Raw genomic sequence first — 6,000 nt, 5'->3', positions numbered from 1 at the left:
GTGGGCATCCCCTCAATTTCTTTTTTTTTCCCTTAATTTCTAATTCTTTGCCACCACAAAGAAAGCTGCTATAAATATTTTAGAACATGGGTTCTTTTTCTTTTTTCCTGATCACCTTGGGAAACAGACCTAATAGTGGTGTTGCTGAGTCAAAGAGTATAAGTAGTTTAATAACTCTTTGGGCATAATTGCAGATTGCTCTCCAAAATGGTTGGATCAGTTCACAGTTCCACCAACAGTATAGTGTCCCCTGATGCCCTTCTTTAAAGTTAGCTGAGGGGCAGCTAGGTGGCGCAGTGGATAGAGCACCGGCCCTGGAGTCAAGAGTACCTGAGTTCAAATTCGGCCTCAGACACTTAACACTTACTAGCTGTGTGACCCTGGGCAAGTCACTTAACCCCAATTGCCTCATTTAAAAAAAAAAAAAAGTTAGCTGAGTTGGTCTATGGGCAGCAAGCACATAGCCCATCTAACCTGTGCTCAAAGCCCTTCCTGCATAGCCAGACCTACCAGACCTTGTATTTAATGGTATAGCTTTGTAAATTCCAGGATCACCTCCATGCTATCAAGGCTAAAAAAGGAGGGCCTATGTAATGGTGATATACTACTCCCATCTCCCTTAATTTGTTTTTTTTTGGGGGGGGGGTTTGTTTTGTTTTTTTTTTAGTGAGGCAATTGGGGTTAAGTGACTTGCCCAGGGTCACACAGCTAGTAAGTGTTAAGTGTCTGAGGCCGGACCTGAACCCAGGTACTCCTGAATCCAGGGCCAGTGCTTTACCACTGCGCCATCTAGCTGCCCCCATCTCCCTTAATTTAATGGCAGAATGTACGAGCACAAGAAATGAATCAGTTAATCAATCAACAGAGTAGTCACTGTTAAGGAATTTCCCTACAATCCCACAATGTTCGAATAAATCCTTAAACAACTCCAAGGATTACAGGGCTTTGGTCACTGGATAAAAAATACAGGCAACATTTTGTGATTGCTTGAGAGAATCCTTAAATACTTTCAGGCTTGTGTAAATAAACAGCAAGTCAGTGAGCCAGTGGAAAAGTTTTGTATGAATCCAGGATTTGTGCAAATTTTTAAAATTTGTATAAAATTGTGTAAATTTATGTAAATTTACTTCTTAATTTCTTCTATGGAATCATAGCACCCTCTGTATGGTGCTCTTACAACTGCCATCCCAACTGATAATTTGAACATTCAGAGCCGATGACTATTCTCAGAGTTCTAGAGGGAATCTTGTTATACTTCTAACACTGCAGCTTCTGAGCCCACACCAACGTGCTTCCCATGAACAATCAGCCAGTAGCCAGTCATTTCAGCAAAGGAATTCACCAAGATAGTATAGTAAGAATAATCAGTATAAAATATAGAAAATATCAATAGAAATAATCAAGGAGAAGAGTACCAGTTTGGGATCTGTAACCAGAAGTGAAAGAGAAGAAAGAAATTCTTAAAAGGGACTTCTCCTTCTCCATTGACTGATGGTCAATGACTGATGCAAGGGAAATGTCTGCATCAAGAATGGAAAGATGTGGGGCAGCTAGGTGGCGCAGTGAATAAAGCACTGGCCCTGGATTCAGAAGGACCTGAGTTCAAATCCGGCCTCAGACACTTGACACTTACTAGCTGTGTGACACTGGGCAAGTCACTTAACCCTCATTGTGCTACCCCCCACACACAAAAAAAAGAATGGAAAGATGCTCCAAGGACAGATAAATTGGATAGAGTCAGTCACCCAAGCAAAGAACAAGCATAACTTCTCATGGAGGAGAGAATCTGCCAACTATAGATTCATGAAATCAACTGATCTTTGGAGTTCAGCTGAGTGGCCTTCCTAGTAGAGAGCTATACCTAAGGGGAGTTATGTGAGGGCTATATGAAGAGAAAAAGGAATCCTAGCACTAGGAGTCATCAGTTACCACACATGCATAATGTGTGGCAATTCATACTACATGTATTCCTCACTAACATTGCACTCTAGGTTTGAGCCCACTCTTCCCATGGACCTTTGTTTATTTCTGGGAAATGAATCCCTAGATGTGGGGGTGATATTTTATACCAGTTGATATCATACTATCTTGTTAAATGCCTTTGCTGAAATAGACTGGCTGATTGTTCATGGAAGGCACCTTGATGAGGGCTCAAAAGCTACAGAGTTAGAAGCATAACTAGATTCTCCCTTGAATTCTGAGAGTAATTAGCTATCCTTTGAATATTCAAGCTACTAGTTAGAATGGAGATTGTGAGAGCAGTCCAGAGAAGATGCTATATTTCCATCAAAGAAATTAAGAATTCAATCACAAACCCTGTATTCACACAAAACTTTCCAAAAACACAGCTACTGCATGAAACAAGGGACATGCACTCCATGCAGGAAGCCAAGAACAAGCTGGAGGAGAGCCATTGGCAGATGTATTGGGAATGAGCCTCAATAGCAGACTAACAAATTCTGGCCAAGAGACCTGACATTCTGTCATGATAAGCTCAATAAAAGAGTGGTGCTTGTTGGCATTGCTGGTTCACAAGGCAGAATTATTCCAAGAACATTTGAAAAGATAATAAGAAGAAGAGAGGAGCTGAAGACTAATCAACCTCAAAGTTAATTCAATTATTATCTTAACAACTAAAGATGTGGGCAGCTAGGTGGCGCAGTGGATAAAGCATTGGCCCTGGATTCAGGAGGACCTGAGTTCAAATCCAGCCTCAGACACTTGATACTTCCTAGCTGTGTGACCTTGGGCAAATCACTTAACCCTCATTGCTCCACACATACACACACACAAAAAAAAAAACCACCACAACTAAAGTAAATCTGGAAAACATTTTAAAGAACTAGGTAGTCCTCATTTTCAGTCATGTCTGACTCTTCATGATCCCATTTGGGGTTTTCTTGGCAAAGATACTGAAATGATTTGCCATGTCCTTCTTCAGCTCATTTGACAGATAGGGAAACTGAGGAAAACAGAATTAAGTGCACACAGCTAGTGTCTGAGGTCATATTTGACCTTGGGTCTTCCTGATTCCAAGCGTAGTATTCTTTCCACTGTACCCCCAACTGCGGTTGGTATTCACATGGCTCCGCACCATGGTTCCCACCAACCTCTATCCTTAATATGCTCATATCTGTCTATTGAAGTCTCTACCTTCAAGGTCTAGCTCACCTGTCAAGACTAGAAGCATTGATTAAAAGCACCTACCATGGATCAGACACTCTGCTAAATGCTGAAGATGCAAAGAAAGGCAAAAAACAGTCCCTGTTCTCAAGGACCTCAGCATCTAATGGTCCTGCCAATTACTCCTTGAATTCTTCTTCTTTTTTATTTTTTTTATTCCTTGAATTCTTTCCATGATCCCCCAATTCACACATGAAAGTGATCTCTCTCCCTCCTCTAAATGTCATTCATGCTTTGCCTCACCTTTCCTGTGTATTCACCCTATTTTCCCTTGTATCATCAAATAACCCATGACCTAGAACCCCAAATTCTGCCCTTACACAGACCAGGTTTAATCTTAGTAGCTATGCCAGAGGGTCGGTAGCTCTCCATTTTTCTCATTTTGTATCCCAGCCAAAGCTGCCTGTGTATGGAAATTATTGCTTTTTTTTCCTAGGTTCATAGAATTTTTCTTGAAAAGAGTTTTCCTGCTGATTTTGTTTCCTATGTGTTTCTGGGAATGTTGTAAGCCCCAAGAACCTAGGATCCTGGATTTGGAAGTAGAAGAGACTTCAGAAGCTGCCTGGTCCAACCCCCTCATTATATAAATGAGGAAACTGAGGTCAAGAAAGGTGAAAGATCACACAGGTGCTAATTATTCTCCGAGTCCAGCACACTATTTACACCAGCACACTATCTGTTACACCAGCACACTATCTATTTACACCAGCACACTATCTGTTACACCATCCTGTCTTTCAATCCCATCCAGAAAGTGGAAAGTGTAAGTGTCCTTGAAACCACCCTACTGAATTTTAGCTCAGGATACCTCATCTAGGTGAGAACAAGTCTCAGTCACTCAATCAATCCATCAAAAGCCTTTAGTCTGGGAGCAGCTAGGTGGCGCAGTGGATAAGCACCAGCCCTGGATTCAGGAGTACCTGAGTTCAAATCCAGCCTCAGACACTTGACAATTACTAGCTGTGTGACCCTGGGCAAGTCACTTAACCCCCATTGCCCTGCCAAAAAAAAAAAAAAAAGCCTTTAGTCTAACCCGAAAAGGGCCTTCGAAGATTAGAGTAAGAAACTTGACCACACCCAAGGAATCTTCTATAAATTATCAAATGAGTTGAGGAGGAGGAATCCCAGAAATTGGAAGCTTGGGGAGTTTAGCTGAAGCCCCTGAGATGAAATCACCTAGAGAGAAAGGAGAGGCCTTGTCCTCAGTCTTGTCCGCATCTCCCCAACCCTTCTTTGACCAGAGAAGGATTTTTTGCCAGCTCTGAAGGATCCAGAAGATATCAGACCTCCCCATCTTCCCATCGGTTGTGCTAGCCCCGGCATTGTCTGCATCATTAGGAGCCAAAGATAGACTGAACTCATATCTCGCCCACAACCAGCAGTAGAGACGACACCATGTCTAAAAGGGAATGTCTTGTGCACTTCCTTCTCCCCACCCTCCACAAAGGGGAGAAAAGGACTTCTCAACTGACATCCTTGAGTGAGGAGGCTTAAAAGAATCACCTTTGACCCTTTGGGGCTACCCCTAGAACTCTATTGGGAAAAGTAGCCAAGCTCTGGGAAATGGACTCATCAGACAGGGTGGGAGCTGGGATGAATATTTCGGAAGCTACAAAAGGAAAAAGAGAACCCATGCACAAAGGTTATCTACCCAAACAAAGTTGATGAGGAATATTCTCCATAGCTTATCTAAATTCAGGACAGCTGGAGTTAGAGAGTCTTTACATCTTGCCCCCTAAAATGGGCCTTCATCAGCTGTCTGAAATACCACCTGAGGTCTCAGATCAACTTGTTTGTGTTTTTTGAGGGGAGCAGAGGAGTGAGGGTGAAGGGGTAAAGCAATAAAAATGACTCCTTACTTTTACTTAGATACACAATGGTTACCACTAACCATCCTGGCCCTCAGTTTTCCAGTCAGTAAAATTGGATTGGAGGGAGGGTGGACTAGATAGCCCCTGGGTTCCCTTCTAGCTCTAGATTTATGATCCTATGAACCTTCTCTGAGCCTTGGTTTCCCCATCTATAAAATAATGAAGTTTAAATCAATGACCTCTGAGGTCTTTTCCAGCTCCAGGGCTATTATCCAGAAGAAGAAAAGAAGGAGAAGGAGAAGGAAAATGAGGAGGAGGAGAAGAAGGAAGAAGAAAGAAGAAGGGCTTACTTCAAGGTTTGCAAAGAGCTTTACAAATATTATCTCACTTGATCTTCACAACAACCCTGGGAGGTAGGTGCTATTATCATCCTCATTTTACAGTTGAAGACACTGAGAAAAGCTGTGGTTAAGTGACTTGTCCAGGGTCACACAGGTAGTAAGTAGATTTGAACTCAATCTTCCTGACTCCAAGCCCAGTGCAACCTAGCTAGCTGATAGATTTGGAAGCAAAGACCCTCGGTTCAAATCCTGGCTCTGTCACTTAGGATATGATCTATAAGACCTTGGGCAAATCACTTAACTCTGCCTCTCTAAGGCCTCAATTTCCCAATGTGTAAGATAAAGGGGGTTAAACTTGGTAAGCTCTAAAATCCCTTTCAAATCTAAGCTAAGGAATCTGTGACCATAAAACGTTTATTAAGAACATATTAATCCTAGAATTTTAGATGATCTCTGATCTCTTAAGGAAGGTCCATTCTGACATGAAATCCTATGATCCCAAATTTTAGCACCTTTATATGGAGGAGGAAGACGGCGATGAGGGGGACGGGGAGGAGGGGGAAGGGGAGAATGGGGAAAAGGAGGAGGATGGGAGGAGGAGGGGCAGGGGGCGAGGGGCGGGGGAGGAGGGGGGAAAAGGGGAGGTGGGGAGAGAGCACCCTGTT

The sequence above is a fragment of the Dromiciops gliroides genome, chromosome 1, assembly GCF_019393635.1.
Source record: "Dromiciops gliroides isolate mDroGli1 chromosome 1, mDroGli1.pri, whole genome shotgun sequence".
Lineage (NCBI taxonomy): Eukaryota > Metazoa > Chordata > Mammalia > Microbiotheria > Microbiotheriidae > Dromiciops > Dromiciops gliroides.
This window is presented reverse-complemented; position numbering follows the sequence as displayed.